Here is a 20,265-nt window from a genome sequence, read left to right on the forward strand (position 1 = left end):
AGAATTATCAATACGATATTTGTAGACCACTACACCAACTGCTTACTCTGAAAATTAGTGATGGAAGGGCTGCATTGCAGACTCTGCTGCGCCTCCCTAGGAATTTTATTTCAGGGAACGGGAGCGCCCTAGGTAAGGAAGCGAAATGCTTCTTTGGGAACATGTACAAGGTATACATGGGTAAGATATGATAGAGCTAAAACAAATATTTTGGAAGTTCCTAAAACACATATATCATGCAAAGATCGGTGTGTGGTAAAACAACTATGTAAACGTTTAATGGTCAAAATGAATAAAGTAGTATTGGATTATTAACCCAAATTTTTAACTAAATATCCATGAGTCCAGGGTGAAATAAATGAACTATTTGATAAATAGGTAGGAATACTGAAAACTCATGCATCAGAATTGCAAATAATTTATGTTGTGCTCCAACTGTAAGAAGTTACAGAGTAATTACCTCCTTCTTCACTGTGACTTCCTTCTAAACACTACAGTATGGGTAGAGATAGAAAAAAGGAAAGAAAAAACAGGTAAGTTTACAGTGGAGGAGCTTGACAAGTACTAACTCAGGTGATCAGGGTCAACACCTGCAACGCGAAGTCATATACGCACCTGTTACATGATGTGATGAAAAGAACACGCTACCCCTACGGTCGGCCTCCCTAAAACCCATAACCCCAGTCCAATCATGAGAAAAACTTCAGTCAAATTCAAATTGACACACATTCGACAAAATACTGGCCAGCACTCCTCCAAACTGTCAAGGCCATCAACAATAAGGAAAACCTGAAAAACTGTCACAGCCAAAAGGAGCCTAAAAAGAAGCGACAATGAAATATAATGTAGGATTTGGAACACAAAAAGGAAATAAGGGGAAAATCTAAGGATAATCTGAATAATATACGGACTCCCATGGAAATGTATCAGTATTGGTCCATTAACTGTGAGAAACCTGCCATCCTCACACAAGATGTTATTAATAATACAGGAAACGGGATGTGGCATATAGGGGAGCTCTGTGCTGTATTTGTAATTTTTTCTGAAAATTTAAAAATAGTGTAAAATCTAAAAGTCCATTTTTTACGAAAGCAAGGTACCTGGGAACTACATCTTCACGTGGCGACAAAATGCCACCCTGCAAAATTAGCGGATCTCAAGGGGGGGATGTAAGTGTATAATGGAGGGCTTAGGCTCCCACACACCTCCTTCAGCATACCTCTTAGGATCTCTCTGGTGGACAACCAAGCACCGTGGGCCACCAGATGTACTAAAACAACAGCACTAGAGAAGGGGTCAGGACTAAAATACCCTAAATCTAAAGCCGGCAGAATTACCCATAATTAGGAAATGTGGGAGACAGAGGAAGTTCACACACATGAAAACAATGAGACAAATCCAAATCACTCTGGCTAACTTGTTTGTTTCTCAAATGCCAAGTCAGTATCATTAGAAAATGGCAAGGCTGGGGTAATAAATGTAGACCTCAAGAAATAACTTGGATTAGATCCTGGTTTGAACTAACCATCTACACACCCTCTATGTGGAGGCAATTGGGAAAATTTAAATACAGCTTAATGATCCTCAGAAAACGACTTCACTGCGAGGTATGGGAATAGTATTGTGATTTTGATGGGAGATATTCGTATCTTTTTTTAAAGATATTTTTGTTTGTTGTTTTGTTTTTGAAAGATTTATTTTTAGGTAATCTCTAGACCCAATGTGGAGCTCACACTCAACCGTGAGATCAAGAGTCATACACACCACAGACTGAGCCAGCGAGACACCCCTGAAAGATATTTTTGGAATAAAATGCAATGATATCTCTAATTTACTTCAAAAAATTAATTTAAAAATCAAATACAATATGTCAAAAGGGCTGATATTAGTGAAATTTAGATGATACACACATGGGTGTATCAGTCAGCTTTTGCTATGTAACAAAATTCCCAACCCTGAGTGATTTAATAGAATAACTCTTTATTCTCTCTCCTCTGTCTGTGGGTCATCTGGTGGTAAGCGGGTCTCAGCTGCACTTCCCCGGGCAGGACTCTTATATTTCACACAGTCTTTGGAGGGATCAGCAAGCTGGGCCACCTCCTTCTCATGGCTATGGCAAAAGTTGAAACAGGCACATCTTATCACACAAACATACCACAAGCCTTGCTTGCACCCCATTGATCAAGACAAGTTACATGACCAAGCACAACCAAGTACACGGGAACATGTACTTTGTCTCTAGTGAAAAAAAACTCCAAAGTCTATGGCAAGAAGCACATACACGGGAGGAGTGGCATTACCATCAACAATGCACACAGCATTCTTATTCAGCGATGGGGCTGTATGATACCATGTTCTCATTCATTCCGTAGGTTTAGAGATTTTCACAAATCCAATCCCCCCCCCCCCCCGGTTTCCTAAGAAGAAAATCTCAGTAATATTCCTTTTGTATTTACTACTCTCTCCGATTCTTTCCTAACTCTGCTTTACACATAGTACACATTGCATACAAGTATGTGGAACTAATATACATACCCAACTGATCACTCTTCTGCATGATTTAGAAGTGTATATCTTCCATTTTTTCCATCCCTCAAATTTCCGGAAAGGCTAGTCAATAATGTTCATTTATGAAGATAAACTATCTACCTCCCAGGCTGCCATTTATAAACTTCCTCTCAAACGCCAAAACCATTTTGTGATTTATCATTCATGTTAACCTATTCTATTATTGGCACAAACTCAGGAGAGTAAAGTGAATGAAAACTACTTCTTCTTCTCCTTCTCCTTCTCCTCCTTCTCCTCCTTCTTTTTTTTAGATATTTTGAGCCAAATTACTATAACAGTGGGTGGCATCAGCATCAAGGTACATTTCACTATATTATGCATTTCGATCCACACACGAAGATATAAATTCAAAGGGTGTTTCATTTCCGAGTAGCCTTTGATTTACACAAGTTCAGTCTTCAAAAGGGGAAGTGAGTACGGCTGCTAAGGACTGATGGTGTCCAGAGCCATCCATCACCCCTCGGCTATCATACCCAACACCAGGTTGCCTAGCATTCCCTGTGCAAAGGAAATCTGACCAAGGGAAGATTTTAATATAGCAGTGAACACTGGCACTAGCCTATATCTACACCATTTTCAAGAAATCTCAGCATTTGTAATAAATTGAGGGCAATGGGAATCAGACAGAATCAACGTGACTATTTATTTACCATTTCATTTCCTGTTTTCTTTGATTTCCCACAGACATTTTCTTCTTCTTCTTCTTCTTCTTCTTCTTCTTCTTCTTCTTCTTCTTCTTCCTCTTCCTCTTCCTCTTCCTCCTCTTCTTCTCCTTCTCCTTCTCCTTATTCTTCTCCTCCTGTTCTTTCTCCTTATCATTTTTATTCTTCTTTTCTTTGGGGGAAGATCTAAATGGTTATATCACTGCCACTATACACTAACATTCACTTCTTTATATTTACATAGGAGTTCTAAAAGGAACGGGGCAAGCATGTGAATCCAACAGTTGCTATTAATAAATGTGAGAAATGAAGGCACTTGCAAACAAAATTTTAAATATCTAATTAGAATGAAAACCTCTCTAATTATATCAGGTTTATGCTTATAACTATATTCATGTTATATACTATGAAGAGTATTATAAAAAAAGTATTGTAGCAATCTCCCCAATTTTTTAGTTAAGTTGCAAACCAAAATGTTATTTGGATTTATGTGTGATTTTTTTTTTAACTTTCTTATTACGGAATTGGCAATCTGTGGTATTTCCTCTCAGTTGTATGCTGTAGGGATCCTGAGCAATTAAGAAAATAAAAGTACTCTGAGAACAGGCTAAAAGAAATGAAATATTTTCTGAAATGGAAAATTGTTTTGTCTAACCAAAGGAAGATAGCTTACTTAGTCCCCATAAGTCAAACTATGATCAGAGGAGTAAATGGGCCCTAGAGAAGAATTTGTGGTAGTCAAAAATGAAGAATTTAGAAATGACAAGGAATCAATAAACGTCAGCACTGTGCAGGAAGAAGAGACATCGAGATGTGAATAATAACAACACTGAACGATCCTCTGACAAAACAGTTTGCAAAACTTGTTGAACATGGATAGCTGTGGGCAAAAACCCGCGTGGGTAAGAAAAAGGGAATGAAGATGCCATTCTTGAGAGGAAGAACCTTACAACTTCGATAGCCTTGCTTTTCCAGAATCTTTCACATCTGTGACCTTTCTGTAGTTGGAAGGTGCCTGGAGGGTAAGCGAAAATGACTAGCTCTGTCTAAACCATGAATGTATCCCAGAGAAGCTAATATACTCGACAGAGTTTAAGAGCAAGTTACTGGGATCCCAGGTCCGGACTCCACCTCAATATGGTACACTGGAAAGACCTGGGGCTTTGCCGATTTGCTAGAATTTGAACCCAAGTATTAGCCAGGTGGCATGGTTAACCATTCGACCTTCAGCAAGTCCATCTCTAAGCCCAAATCCTTCCTCTACAATGCAGATATTATAACCATGGATTTTTACAGGAATTAAGTGAAACAATGAGGATTCATGGCAGTGTCCATCTTTGAGATAGTCATATACAACACAGGACAGAAAGTGTGGGCACGAAGGTAGACAAGCTATGGACTATGTGCCAAATGAATCACATCACCTGCGTGTTTAAACAGAAATTTTACAAATTTCTGAGCAAATTTACAAATAAGATTTTATTAGGATGTGGCCACACCCACTAGTTTATATACTGTTTCTGGCACTTTCTTGCTCCAATAGCAGAGTTCCATGGTCACGTCGACAGAGGCTGTATGACCTACAGAGGCATCATAAGATATTTTAAATTTTTGAGGGAAACACAGAAACATTTGACTTCTGTCAGATGTCAGCAAACAATGTGCTGGCAGGTGTTCCGAGTTGCAATGTTAAATCATGCTACCTTCCTGCAAAGCTGAGTCTGGGGCTCTGTGAAAAATCCAAGTGGAACAGGTTGAGTGAGTACAAGCTGATTCCAAAGTTGGTCAAGTTTTGCGGTGCCTCACAGGCTTCACATTACTAAATAGATGTGGTCATTTAAGGAATATTACTCAGCTATCAAAAAGAACGATTTCTCAACATTTGCTGCAACGTGGACGGGACTGGAGGAGATAATGCTAAGTGAAATAAGTCAAGCAGAGAAAGACAATGATCATATGGTTTCTCTCATCTATGGAACATAAGAACTAGGAAGATCGGTAGGAGAAGAAAGGGATAAAGAAAGGGGGGTTAATCAGAAGGGGGAATGAAGCATGAGAGACTATGTACTCTGAGAAACAAACTGAGGGCTTCTGAGGGGAGGGGGGTGGGGGAATGGAATAGGCTGGTGATGGGTAGTAAGGAGGTCACGTATTGCATGGTGCACTGGGTGTTACACGCAACTAATGAATCATCGAACTTTACATCAAAAAAAAAAAAGATGTGGTCATTTAAGAAGAAAATAAAAAATTGATATATAATTGTAATGTTGTAAATTAATCTTGTATAATTGTAATGTATATATACAAAATGAATTTTGTATAATTGTAGTGTTGTAATAAATTTTGTAATGTTGAGTACAATGTTAGTATATACATTCTTTATATATGTATGTAAGTAATCACTACAGCCAACATGGGGCTTGAACTCATGACCCCAAGATCAAGAGTCACATGCTTTCCAGACTGAGCCAGCTGGCACCCCTAGGACATTCTTCTTCTGTTGTGTGGGCCCAAGCTGTTCAGCCTTTCTGTCACCTGAGAGGTATCACAAATCAGCTACTAAGACACAACAGGGCCATTGCCTCAGGAAGAATGGGCATTTCTGACTCAGACAAGAGAGGTGTGACCTTGGGGTGATCTTGACTGCCTCTCTGCATTCAACTTTAGTCCTGCTTGCTTTTCCAGTGCCCAAGAAGGCTGTTGCCTTGATGTACATCTACATAGGGTTAAAAAAGCTACCTTTCTATAAAACTTGCCTTGACCTTCAGAAACTACACTGTGAGTACAATCCCTGTCACCATGGCAGTGAGCCAGGATGACCCCACACAGACTAAATCCCCTTCCGTCACTGGCTTCTTCCTCCAAGAATCTGCTAACCCAAACTTTGCCAAAGGTCAGGTGGACGGCGAATCATACCTAATTCCACTTCTCCCCTGGAAGCTGCCCCTTAGCATTGCCTTTTGACTTCCTGTCAGCCGCTGGTAGCCCTCACGGTGATTTATCCACTAGGAGAAGCTGGAGGTTTGGAGCATGTGTGTTTCTTATTTGAAGGCCACAGCTGCTAGCTTGAAGCTTGGAGCAGTTGGCCAGCAAATCATCTTCAGTGGACAAAATGAAGGATTAGCCTACCGAGTAAATGCATTAGGGACAATGTGCACTTATCTTTCTTTGTTCCAAGCTAATGGATTCTTCCCTGCTCTCCTCTTCTATTGACTATCGTTGGAACTTCCGCATTTCTAATTTTCAACATTGTTATTATTAGGCCGGTCTAAAGGCCCCTTACAGACGATACCTGACAAACACCCATATACTAATTATTTTTACTTTCCCATGGCAAGATAATAAAGGTTATTTTCATTCAGAATGCATTTTGTGGTTCAGTGACTCTGGCCTATTTACAGTTTTTGACTTTCCTATTTGAGAGATGAGAATAATACTAATAATTTAACTGACAAAGAAATCCCACACTGATATGGATTTCTCTATTTTTATATTCCTATGCAGAGGATGCTTTATCTCGAGTCTAGATGATACTAAAAATAAAATCTTACCGAAGGCTATGTCTGTTTTGAAAAATAAATTCACATAGGGATCAGGTGGGAAAGCGACGCTTCCTTCATCTGAAGGTAACGGCAGAGGCTTTGTTAAATGCTGAACCATTATCAGCCTTGCATTTTTAGCAGACTGATTTTCAAGTCTCTGGGTTGAGATCTAAATGCAAGTCCAGTTCATGCTGTCCATACTGTGACTTGATGCCTGGAGTACTTCCAAGACAAAATTCTGGCAGTTTGCCAAACGTTATCTTGAGGATGAAATGAGAGTTTCCCTAAATTCTGGATGCAACTCTAGCTTGGATCTGGTGATCCAATGCTCAAAACCAGGTCTCTTATTCCTGAGCCCAGATAACCCCCAGGGTACCCTTGTTCTCAAATGTGATTTCTTCACATTCTCCTGGGCTTTTGTCCACTGTTGGTAACCTTTCCAGGGTCCAAACTCTTTTCTCCTAGAACATGACCTTTTTCTGGAAGACACTTGATCACATTCCCTTGAGACAGTGTAACTTCCCTGGATTATGACTTGATCACTGAGACCCTTACCAGTCGGGAAGCTTCTTAGCTTGCTGTCATTTACCATGTGTCCCTCAGTGCCCTCACATGCCTGTTGGGTCACCTTCTATCTTTTCAATTGGACATCCTTGAAGGTCCCTGTTCAGCTTCATCCATTTCATATTGCCCTATGGCCCTGGTCTAGTCTTTAAATGAACATCTGGAGAAACCAAGAAGGGTCTAGTATTTTCTGGAAGCTCTCCATCCTTCTGCAATTAAAAACCACCCAACTTTAACTAATGTGGGATGTGTCCCAGCCTCCCAGCCAACGTCTGGACATCATCTAGGCAACTGGCCATCTCTTAACTCTGAGGATTGTCGAAAATTTCAGTGGGGTCTACATTCTCATCTCTGCCTTTTAACCTGGGTTAAAACCCTTCCCTGGGTTACAGGGAAAGACTTTCACAATCAATGTAAATGGACACTGAGCAAAGTGATAATTCCAATGTCCAGCTCACGGTTGGTAAAACTTTCCCATTTGCTAAGCCCACTGGAGGGTGATCTTTCTGAACTATGTGAACCTAATCAATAAGCCATATAATTGTGTGAAACTTAATCGAGGAGCCCCCTACGCTGTCTCATTCTCACCTGTTGGAGTGCTTAACTTACATACCCCTTAAGGTCAAAGTGGAGAGGTGGGGTCATTGTCATCCCACTCCCGAAGAAGCCTACAATTGAAATATTGAGCCTGCCTTTGCTTTCCTATATGGTTTGCATTTAGGCAGCTCAGCCTGAAGCTCGTTTATAAGAGCAAAAGTAATAGGTTTTAGTGAAAAAGATAAGCTTTCCCCATTCACTTGTTATTTTGGATTTGTATTCTAACAAAATAGGAATGTACACAGTTGATTAAGTTAAACTGATAAGAATGTTGTGGTAATTGCCTCAAAATGAATGTAGATAAGTTAAAAAAGGGAAAATATCCCAAACTAAATGGGATGTTAAGCATGGGCTCTTTGGTCTTGAATAAATCAGATACTTATCTGCCGCCAACAACAAAGTTAAAAAAAAAAAAAATTCACATTTACTCCTTTCTCTCCATGCCTGGAGGAGGTTGCCCGTATTACATATTATCTACTGGTAAGACAGCATGCGACTATATGAGCACTTACCATTTTGTATATGAGTTAAATGTATAACTTACAGTTAAATATTGTAACGAACATATGGTTATCCAACGGGTTATTTGTCTAGAGAAGGGATTTTCAGAAGTGGGTGGCAATCTCCCCCACAGACAACATTTGGTAATGTCTGGGGTTCAGGTGGTTCTCACAGCTGAGGGGAGAAGGCCACAGGCCTAACGTGAAGACCCAGGAATGCTGCTAAACATCATAGAAAGCATAGGAAAGCCCTCTCTACCCCCAGCAAAAATAATTACCCAGGTTCAAAGATCCATAGTGCAACACTTGAGAAATTGCGGACTAAATACACGTAGGTATTTTCTGGTGTTTTATTCACTTTGAACCAAGCGTGGCACTTAGAATCTCCATTTCAACTGCCTCACTCACGTCTCACAACTGTCCTACAAGGCTGGACCCATTATACAGATGAGAAAATGGAGATTAATAGGCACAGGAACTTATTAACCTTAATTAGGAAGAGGGACAGTCATGATTCAAAGCAAGACTGATCTGGTTCCTACATCATTCAGAACTGCCACACAAGATTCCTCTTGCAGACACCACTTAGCTAAAGATTAGCAAAACAACATTGGAGTAGGTGGTTGAATCCTCATAACTGAAGATTTAATTGAGGTTATTCATTGACCTGGATCATGCCTAATCAATACCAAAGTCAGCATGCAAGACCATTTTTCTTACTCTAAATCTACGTCTCTTTATACAAAATACCATTTGGTATAGCCAAGATATCACTGATAAGTCAAGCTACTGTGGTCCGTAGGATAATGGCCTCAAAGACATCCACATCCTAATTGCAAAAACCGTGTATTTGTTACGTGACCTGGCAGAGGGAAATGAAAGGTGCGCATGGAATTAAGGTTAGTAACCGGATGGCCTGGATATTGTGAGATTACCCTGAATTATCCAAATGGAATCACTTGGCACAAAGCCCGTTTCCTATATTGAGATACCCCCACCATGCGTGCTGTCATGGTAGCAGAGTCTACCTCTTAGCACAGAAAACAAAAGAACATGTGGTTCTTTCCTCCACTTTTCAGACAGAGTTTGACTGAGTCTGTGGCCAGACACCTACCATGAGGATGCTGAGTTTGTCAACAGGGATCCAACATCAGGAATGTCAGAGAAAATTCCTGCTCACCATGGAAGCGGTGGCCACAAGATGCGGTTCCCAGGGACCAGTGGACCATGTGTCCGTGCTTCTTGGATGGAGGTGTAGCTGCATCAGCCACACGTTGTGCTGAGGACAGTCGTGTCCTCCTCAGACTCTGTCAGTGCCCCGTGTGCAGGACCTATCTCCCAAGGATTCCCGTCACTCCCCCCGACATTGTAAGCACGATTCTCCACCTTTCCTGGTGATTGTGCAAGCTCTTCAGTGTCTCTGCAATATACTCCTTTACCACACCATCAGCCGGCATCCGTTCCGCTCTTCCTGCTACAAATGCCAAGTCAACAGACGAGGACAACATCAAAGAAGTTAGCTCACTTAGGACACCAGTCGCTTGGTCAGAGGCACCACCAGAGACATTGGTGGAATCTCGGCAGACATGTGTGAGCTGTAAGAATGAAGGAACGGAGACATCCCACAGAGAAAAGAAAAGCAGAAATAAATACAGAAGGAAAGGTAAAACGTCATGGGCCCCTTCACGCAGGCCAGGATCATGAACCAAAGCACCTGCTCTGCTATTCCTGAGAGCTGACAGGTTCGAGGATCCCTCCTCCCGTAAGTTGTATTGTGATTCCTGTCTTCCAATACCGACAGATCAGGAAGGCACATATATATCTCACACACACACACACACAGCTGTATGTATGCCATATACCTACCGCAAACACAAAGATATCATAGGTGTGTATATATATGTAATATACACACATATATACACATCATGGGTGTATTTATAAAGATATGTGGCATACATATATTTTATACATATGCGTATATGTTATACCTATGGTCTAAACATACATGATCTACCAATACATTTACACCTATGTCATACAACACATATCGTAGAGTAAAACATTGGCCAAAGACCATCCGTCACCTGCCCACGAGTGTGTCTTGATGAACACACCTCTTATGTCCTGGATAACAGGTTAATGGGCCAAGGAGCAACACAAGACATATGAATTATTTACCGTGGGAACCAAAATGTTGGGGAGACCAGGGGGAGGAAGAGGTTTGAACTTTCATGGAATTCTCAAGCAGACAGATTTGGATGCCATTTGGACCAGTGGAGAAGAAGCCAATATTTTTCTGAGGAACACATAGCATGAGCTAGGGGACGTCCAGAAGAAAACAAGTGGATATTACAAATAATCATCTTGCACCTGGAAATCAATGGGAAGTTATTTTTTAACTCACGGAGCCAAGGATTAAAAATATATGTAAGATTCTCTTAGAAGAAAAGGCCTTTCAAGAAAGCTTGGAACAGAGAAGGTACAGATTGCAAAAGTCACTTCAATTAATAAATGATAGGAGGGAAGGATGAGTGTGGGAAGCATCTGGGTTAAATATTAGGAATATTAAATAAACTCATCTTTGCTGTCCTGATTTGGCTAAAGTGGGCACCTACGATTATAAGCCATGATTTTCTAGAAGGGAATGTTGGTGAATTTTACATGTTTGCAAATGTAGGAAGTTAGAAAGTACTCATCTACTAGAAGGGAATTGAAGGTAATGTCTAGTTTCACTATCTTGCCACTGAATTGCCTAATGCAGTGATTTATCCAACCTTGACATTATTGACATTTCGTCAATTGCATAATCCTTGTGGTCAGTCAGGCTGTCCTGGGAGTTATGCGAATGTTGAGCTCAATCCCTGGATACTACCTACCAGACGACAGAAGTACCCTTCCCCAATATCACAGCTACAAATGTCTCCCTACATTGACAGATGTCTTCTGCAGAGAAAGTAACCTCCAGTTGAGAAATATTGCTCTAAGGGCTATCTTGCTAGCCTAAGACGAATGCTTGCCAATGCTTAAGAAAGGTTTCCACAGGTTACCTGTTTTAGCTCTCTTTCCTTCTGATCCAAGTGTCTGACCATAAACATTATTTCTATGAAGCCCTGATACTTCCTTAAACAACTAACATAATTATGGGAAATACAGAAAATTCTGTTGGCTGGACAAGCAGTTGAGTGCTTATAATTATTCCCAGCTATGAAGTTAGGAAATCATTTCATTTACGTAATTTTCACCATCTTAGAATATTTTCTCAACCTTATGTTCTCAATTCTCTTAGACTAAAGAATGATGGGACCCATGAAGGATGGAAACTTCCTGTTCTGCGCCAGTTCGGATATCAAGATATGGCCACCGGAAGTATGACTGGGGGTGAGGATGCTCAGATGGGTCAAGAGCCAACCTTGTCAATGCAGGAAGTGGTTGGGTCCCAGGTTTGTGAAGGGGACAATGCAGTATGGGTACCATCAATGCACAGGGGAATTCCTGGAAAGGCTAGCCATCGGTCTCCATTAGAGCCTATACGTTTTGGGTATTGGAGCCACAGGATCTCCTAGTCAATGGTGTCTGAGACTTTGTTCCCCTCCTTTGTTGTCCATTTTTATTCTCAAGCCTTGTAGTCTATGACTGCAATTTTCCTCCCCTAATCCAGAAAGAGCAACCCGATGCCACATCCATGCTAAAACTTAGTGTGGTCACCAGGAGCAGCAAGGGGAGGGCTCTCCCTTACCCTCAGTCTAACGGGCCAAAATCAAATTTAGCAGGCACCATCCTGTGTCCAAATCACCAAACCTCACGTTTCAGACGCACCTTCCTTTCTGCTGCGCCGTGTCTGTCTCAGAAAGACTTCCATGCATTTCAAAAGAGGAATCTATCTAAAACGGCAGCATGCCCGTGCAAAACAAGGAACAATTACATCCATACTATTTTCTTAGGCAGGTATTTCAAAAGCCAATTCCGGACATGAGACTTGTTTTGGTAACCTATTTTCCCAGCTTTTCCTTGAATCTAAAATTTATAGGGTAATCTAAACTTTTAAGATTTGAAAAACAGCTCTGGTAATCTTTTCATTTTCTATAGGCTTTCTTATTTTGAACTGCATCAAAAAAATAAATACTGTTTTATGGCCCCGAACTTCAAGCAGCTTTTAAAAGTCATTTAAGGGGGCGCCTGGGTGGCACAGCGGTTAAGCGTTTGCCTTCGGCTCAGGGCGTGATCCCGGCGTTCTGGGATTGAGCCCCACATCAAGCTCCTCCGCTATGAGCCTGCTTCTTCCTCTCCCACTCCCCCTGCTTGTGTTCCCTCTCTCGCTGGCTGTCTCTATCTCTGTCGAATAAATAAATAAAATCTTTAAAAAAAAATAAAAGTCATTTAAGGATATACTTCAGTTATGCGTGGGACCCAATCTTGATGAACACTGCACTCTGTCTATTCCGTCGGGATAACCCAGTGCTTTATGATGTCGGACTATGTCTACTCGATGAGAATAAGAAGGAATCTCGAGACCCGTGATGGGAAGTAAACAAGCCCAGTCACTGCTCTAAGATGCCACGTTAGAAGATGGAGCGCCTCGACGGGTCTCAGGGCAACAGGGCTGTGGCTGGATTCCAGTGCATAAGCAAACAGAGGAGATGTAAAGTAATGAGAACACCCCAATCACAAAGCCTGGAAATTCAGCAAGCCAGCAATTTCAGACATAGAAACTTTCATTCCCTTTTCCTGGTATCTTCCGTGCCACTGAAGATCGGTTTACAATGTTCCAGAAGAGGCAAAATATTCAAAAGTGATCTTTGCCACCTGTGTGAGATTGCTGTAGGGTACTCTGCATACATGGAAAACCATACAGAGCATTTTTTAAAAGATTTTATTAATTTATTTGACAGAGAGAGAGAGCAGGGGAGCTGCAGAGGGAGAAGCAGACTCCCCACTGAGCAGGGAGCCCGATGCGGGACTCGATCCAAGACCCCAGGATCCTGACCTGAGCCAAAGGCAGATGCTTCACCGACTGAGCCACCCAGGCGCCCCCAGAGAATTTGCTTACAGTCCACTGGCTATCTGCAGGATTCTTGCAATGACAATAGTATAAACCGAGAAATGTTTCCTGAGACATAAACCTTATCTAGTTGAACTTTCAGTATTTTGTTATTTTTATCTTTGAACAATATGAAACTGTCCTCTTGTCAAAATTACACCTAGAAAAATCCTTCAAGATCTGGTATTCTAAAAAAAATGGGGTGAATTTTACAAATTTGATTGCGAAATGATCAGTCCACAATTTCACGAGATAAAGATATTTCACCTAGATAACTACCACATTTTAAGGGCACATACTCGCAAATAAAGTGCCCTAAGGATAAGACATCCGAGAGCAGCAATGAGTAAGGAAGATGTTTTTCTATATTCCGAAATTCTATAAAAAGAAAAGGAACAGAGTGAAGACTTACGGAGTTACTGCTGTGGCCATCTTAGACAGAACAGGAAAAAACACGATGGCACTCAGATATATCAATACTGATATTGATTATAAATTTATATCACAGTATATACAAGGATGGGTGTGCTTTATCCCTTAGATCCAAAAAGGAATAAACAATAAACAACAAGAAAATTGGACAAAACGTATGAAACAATTGCATTCAGATATTGCACGACGGTCAGGACAGAAATGTGATCATTGATAGAAGAAAATAATAAGGGGAGTCTGACGATTGCCCTAACTCTGTGCCCAGAGGAACATTCTAGGCTGTAAAAGCGGAGAAGGGGACTCTAGCTGAGAAGACACAAAACTGAGAGAGGCTGTCTTGACAACAGCTTGCAGGTCAGAGTTCCAGAAAGCATAGTGCTGCAAAGTAAAGGTGTTCTAAACTCCTACCAGAAGGGCACCTGCCGGGCGCAGTCGGCAGAGCATAAGACTCTTGACGTTGGGGTTGTGAGTTCAAGCCCCATGCTGGGAACAGAGCTTACTTAAAGAAAGAAAAAAAAAAAAAAAAGGAAAGAAACTTTTTTTTTTTAAAGGATTTTATTCATTTACTTAAGAGAGAGCGGAAGCACCGGGGAGAGGGAGAAGCCTACTCCCCGCTGAGCAGGGAGCCATCCCAGGACACTGGGATCATGACCTGAGCCGAAGGAAGACGCTTAACCATGTCACCCAGATGCCCCATGAAACTTTCAAAATTAAAAAAATAATAATAATAACAAATTAAAACTCCTACCGGAGAGGCACGTCATGGAAAATACTTAAGAGAAGAATCTTGGGCACAAAATACAGTTACCGATATTGGGGAATAAAAAGCAAGGAGATTTATGTTAAAAACTGATGTAGCTGACCAAAATTATGAACTGTCCACCACACTTTGTGTCGACGGCTCCAGAAATAAATTCTTGGGTGAGCACATCTAAGTGGCTAATATTAGGTCATGGGTCTGTGATGGATCAGGTCACGGAGACAGAGAATATGAGCTCGTTCCTTTGAAAGCAAATAGCAGAGCTCAGTCTTCCCTTAAACCTAATAACTAGCAGCTTCCCCAAACACACCAAGGATTTCACGTTTGTCAAGTTCGGGTGGGCAAATAATTAGGCATGGGTATTACAATAATCTTTCTATTGAAAGAGCTGGGTACCTTCTTTTTTGTTTACATTGAATGTATTAATTAATTCATCATCAAAACATTATTTTATTTAGAACATTCTTTTCTTATTATTAAATTTAAAATGTTAACATAGTAAATCAGTGTTATAACACAAAATACATCTAACGTTTTCAAGCAGGGTCCCTTTGTGTCATAATAATGGTGCAGTAAGGGGATTCTAACATCTCATAAAATATTTTTCTGCAAAATTTCACTGAATTTGTTCTTTGCTTTTCAGGGAAAATCACACGTTCAGTTACCTTAAATTATCTGAAAGCCTTTAGAAGTATAGGAATGAATAAGAAGAGTGTGTCATCCCAGAGTTATCTTAAAGCTGCTATTTTGCATTCTTGAATCTGGCACTTCAAAATCCAAGAACATCTTAAAAGAGAGAAACAAGTACCTTTTTAGATCAGTGTTTCTCAACTTTAATTGGGGGGGGTGCTAATGTTTTTCCTGAAAAGGCTTTTCAAACTTCATTTTCTGTAATACACCCAAATTACATACAATTTTAATACCCCATCTATGCTGTCTATGCATTTAACTTTTATATGCTTCGGTACTCTGTGTAATCTGTGCTTGACAAATACCAAGAGTAAGATTGCTTGCTCCCCAAGAATCTGTGCTTTCCTCTCGGATGTGAGATCTCCTGCTGAGAATGTTAGCTCTAGAATAGCACTGTCCAATATACCTCGTGGTAATGAAGGAAGTATCTGGTAGTAGATGGTGGACAATGACCAGTTGTTTCATGTGACTGTAATTAACTATGATCAATTTAAATGAGTACAAATGGCCAGTGGTTACCACATCAGACACCAAAGTTCTAGACAGGTAAGAAGAAAATAACTGAAGTCCCAAAAAGTAGCTCATGACATGATTTTTGAAGAAGCATCTATTAAAGTCGTGGGACTCGGTCAGGGATGATGTTACTCTATCCCCACCCACCCTGGGGGAATACTAGCAAATTCTGAGGACATTTTGCTTTGTCACAAGTGGCAGCAGGTGCTAAGGCACTCATGGCATCCAATCAGCAGAAGCCATCCATGGTGGCCAACACATTCTAATGCCCCTCCCTACCCCAACAAGAATTACTGAGCGCCCGCGTGAACAGCGTCAGGTTGGGAAACTCCGTGGGGAAGGCAGAGCAGCTGAAATGTAAGCTTGGGATTTCAGCCTCTCCAAACACCTCCTTGCAATTGGGAGAGCAGCACGACCAAGAGGCTCCCTTCCTGCCATGATTTCGGAAACACAAAGAAGCTGTTCTGCTCGACATACATATCTGCATCTCAACACTGTCTCTAGGGGTTTCCGTCAGGCAAGAATACAAATAGCACGTCAGGTAAAATGTTTACTTACCCTTTCCCTTAGCGTATAAACAACAGAGAGTAAACTGCATGCTTCTGAAAGTCTCCCGAGGCATGCCCATGCAACCGAGGTGCACAGATCCTGTTACCAACGCCGGGGAGGCGTGCCGCAGTGGACTACCTGGCTAGCATTAGGATTACAGATATCATAAATATGGTTTCTAGGCCAGGTTGGAGAACTGGCTCAGAAGATGACCGTTACTGGTAAACCATCTGGGACTCTACAAGTAAAATCTACTTTTCTAGTGAGATTCTGAGCGACATAAACCCTATAGGGAAATGTGACGGGGCGCATTTACAAATATTGGTAATCCGTATTCCAGGCCAACGGCAATGAGCTCCAGATTTCTCGGAGCAGCAATGTCATACCGGTACACTCTAACAGACAGGGAAGTATCTCTTGCCAACTAGGTTCCGGATGACCTCTGGATAACCATTCTGTAATCCGCTTAGTCTCTCCATCTCTACCTTGTTCCAGTTGTATGAGTTGGGTGACGCTGTGCCACTGTGAAAAACGCACGCATACGATATTTCAGGAAAAGCACGCGAGGGAGGAAATGCCACAGACCAAAGAACACGATACTATACAGAAGTCTCGGTGTGTGACAGGGGAACCTGACGTACCCTGGACCAACACTTTCAGAAGGAGAGCGGGTGCGGCTTGGTGCCACGAGGACTCTCGGAAATAAGATTCACACTGAAACTCAGGGGCCTGGGAATTAAAATAGCTACAGATATAATTTAAATCAGAAACAGAGATGGCTCACTGTTTCTGAAGGGAACACATTTTCACCGGTCAGCACGGATCACCGGGTTAGGTTTTCCCGCTCGGCTACACCATGACGACCACAAACATGATCAGAGCACTCAAATGCAGTGTCAGAAATTCATCCCGTGTCTCCAGGTTGTATTAAGGCCCATTTAGCCATAAACTCGGCTGCGGCTGCAAACCTCCTACAGCAAAATATCGCTCTTCTAACTCATCATGAAATTGTGCAAAAAATGAGAAAGGGGTCACAATTTGCCAAAACGAAGCCTCAAGACGGGCAGTGATGACAGGCTTCTGAGAGGTACTAGGGAAGGGGCCGGTTCCTAGGAGAAATCAATGGCCTGTAGGCTCTGTAGTGGGAGGAATGATCACACCCTAAGGAATCGAGGAATCTGCAGGAGAAAACAGCACCTGGAGAAGCCCATGGGAGGCAAAGTCTTTAAAGATCGGGAAGCAAATGAGGGATAAAAAGGAATGTCTTTGGCTGAAGAGAGTTGCTCATGCATTTTCTGTACTTTAAACTTTTTTATTATGAGGATCCATCAAACATTATGAGGAACTACAGGGGATTTTACAAAGTAAGAGGGGAAAAGGCCCCAGCTGTAATTTTTTTTTTTTTTAAATCAATGAAATCATATGCTGTAACGGGTGAGATTAAAGGTTCCAGGAACTGGACAATATTGGTGATCCTGTAAATCAGTAACACTCGTTAAGAAACCCATTTGGAAACACACATCTAAATGCATAAACTCCTATGCCCTTTGGTGCAGTTTCGTATTTGTATGAATCTATCCAAAGCATAACCAAACTGTCGTGTGAGGAATGGGAGTGTTCGTATGCTGAAAATGACCAGCACGTGACAGATCCGGAAATATGGAAGATGCGATATTAATTTCCTTGAATATGATTTCGACAATGTCGCCACTTGAAAGTGTTTGCCTAGGCTTAGGGAAGGAAGGGACTGACCACTGCCTTTCCCATCTCTGCCCCTGTAGTGCCCCATGCCCAAGGAGCATGCTGGAAAAGTATGGAGAGTGTGTGGTCCTAGAGCAAGGATGTTTCTGAGGTTTCCAGGGAGAGAAAGCACATGGTGGATGCTGGGGATTTATTATCTATGCTTTCACGCAAAAGCAGGTAGCTAGTGAATTAGAAGAAAGATAATCCATCCTTGAAGGTTGGGTACAAGGGAACGAGATTGACTTGTCTGATTTTTCTGCATAGTTTTCATTCTGTGCTGGAGCCCCAAGGAGCAACACAGGCCACCTGCCAGTCTGGATAGATCCTGGACCTTCTCATGACTACAGAAGCCCAGAAGATACCCCCTAGCACATAAGCAGGGGAGGGTCACCACAGTGTCTCCCTTACTCAGAGCCTGATGTGAGAAAAGAAAAGTCTTCCTGGCCTTCCAGAGCCACCAAGTTACCCACATGTCACCACAAGTAGGGTTCAAGACATCACGTCTTGCAAGCAAGGAAAAAGGGAGTGTGTTTCATTTACAGGGCCCGAGCTATCAACAGGAATAAGGCTTAGCATTGTATCTGGGGCCCATAGTTCCTACTCCATTGACAATAACGGACAATACAGAAGAAAAAATTCACAAGTTATGAGAATTTTTCTTCACACTTACAATTAGGAATCCACATTGGCTGTCTGGATCTAAAATAATGAGTTCCTAAACAAACAAAGACAAGCAGACATAGAAAGAGAACGATACCATGGAAAACTAAACAGCCAAGCTAAAGAAATTCTCCTACCGGGAAAAAAGGAAATGAAAATCAGAAGCAAAGGCGAGAGATGTGGAAGACAAAGCCTACAGTTAGGAGTGTACCGAGTATCTGCTAAGACATAGAATATGCACGTTACTATGCGTGATGAATTACTCTAGTATTTATGTAAGTCACATTGTGCTATGCATATCTGTCCTCATCTTGCAACTTCCACTACTATGCTTGAAGAGTCGGTGACACACCAGCAGGACAAGCTCTAGAAAACCAATTTATGAAGACAGTTAAGGGCGTTGACCCTGACTCTTGACTTCTTGTGTTGAAATTCCAATTCGTCCACTTCCTACCTGTAAATTCCTTAAGTTCTATAGACTTCAGTTTCCTCTTTGGTAAAATGAACACAAAGTATCACTTGCCTTACAGGGCGAGTCTAAGGATCGCACACCTTGGAGCGCCTGGGTGGCTCAGTCCCTTAAGTGTGGGACTCTTGATCTCAGCTCAGGTCTTGATCTCACAGTCATGAGTCCAAGCCCCACACTGGGCTCCACCACGCTGGGCATGGAGCCTACTTAAAAGGAAATTAATTTAAAAAGTAATAAACAAAAAAAGGATCGCACAACTTAAAAAAAAAAAAGTAGAAGTGTTAACTACGATGCAAATGCTACATGATGAGTAACTTACTCTTTTTAACAACAGTACCATACTTTATAGAAGGCATGTTAACAACGGCCTTATTGACGCACACACACAAGCTTATTCCCTTTCTTCAACAAACCACCTTGGATATAGCATCTTTGTTCAGTTCTTTAAATGCCTAAAAACTTGTAATTTGCATACTTGGTGTCAAGTTCATTAACCTTGAGGAAATGTGAAATATTTAAAGCAAGTTTCCAGACTTGACGTACACAAGTGGGTTAGCTGTCTGATTACATGTAATGATGACGATGATGACATTCATGAATAATAACATATATCAAGCTCTCTCGAGACATTACCCACTTCAGTCTGAAATTCGTTTCAGATGGGAATGTCATGAACTGAAGCTCTTCAGGGAACACATATCATAGTGGTGTTTAAAATGGAAAGAAGGGGCACCTGGGTGGCTCAGTTGGTTAAACGTCTGCCTTTGGTCCTGCAATCGAGCCCTTTATTGGGCTCCCTGCTCAGAGGGGACTCTGCTTCTCCCACTCCTCCCCCTTTGTGCTCTCTCTCACTATCTCTGTCGCTGTCTCTGTCTCTCCCTCTCAAATAAATAAATAAAATATTAAAATGAAATAAAATTCCCTTCTATATCTTTTATAAAACATATCTTGTATTTAATTGTACATACTTGTGTG

At 41.4% G+C, this 20,265-nt stretch overlaps 1 long non-coding RNA gene across 1 annotated transcript in view; it reads right to left on the reverse strand.

The window, feature by feature from the left end:
* The window catches only part of LOC113240760 (uncharacterized), an 84,777-nt gene extending 67,484 nt beyond the window's left edge, over nucleotides 1–17,293 (reverse strand). The window contains exon 1 of the long non-coding RNA XR_006411908.3: nucleotides 16,428–17,293. This is a non-coding gene — a long non-coding RNA (uncharacterized LOC113240760). The remainder of the gene's footprint in view (nucleotides 1–16,427) is intronic.
* Between the last annotated feature and the right edge of the window lie 2,972 nt (nucleotides 17,294–20,265).

This window comes from Ursus arctos, chromosome Y, assembly GCF_023065955.2.
Source record: "Ursus arctos isolate Adak ecotype North America chromosome Y, UrsArc2.0, whole genome shotgun sequence".
In the NCBI taxonomy this organism is placed as follows: Eukaryota; Metazoa; Chordata; class Mammalia; order Carnivora; family Ursidae; genus Ursus; species Ursus arctos.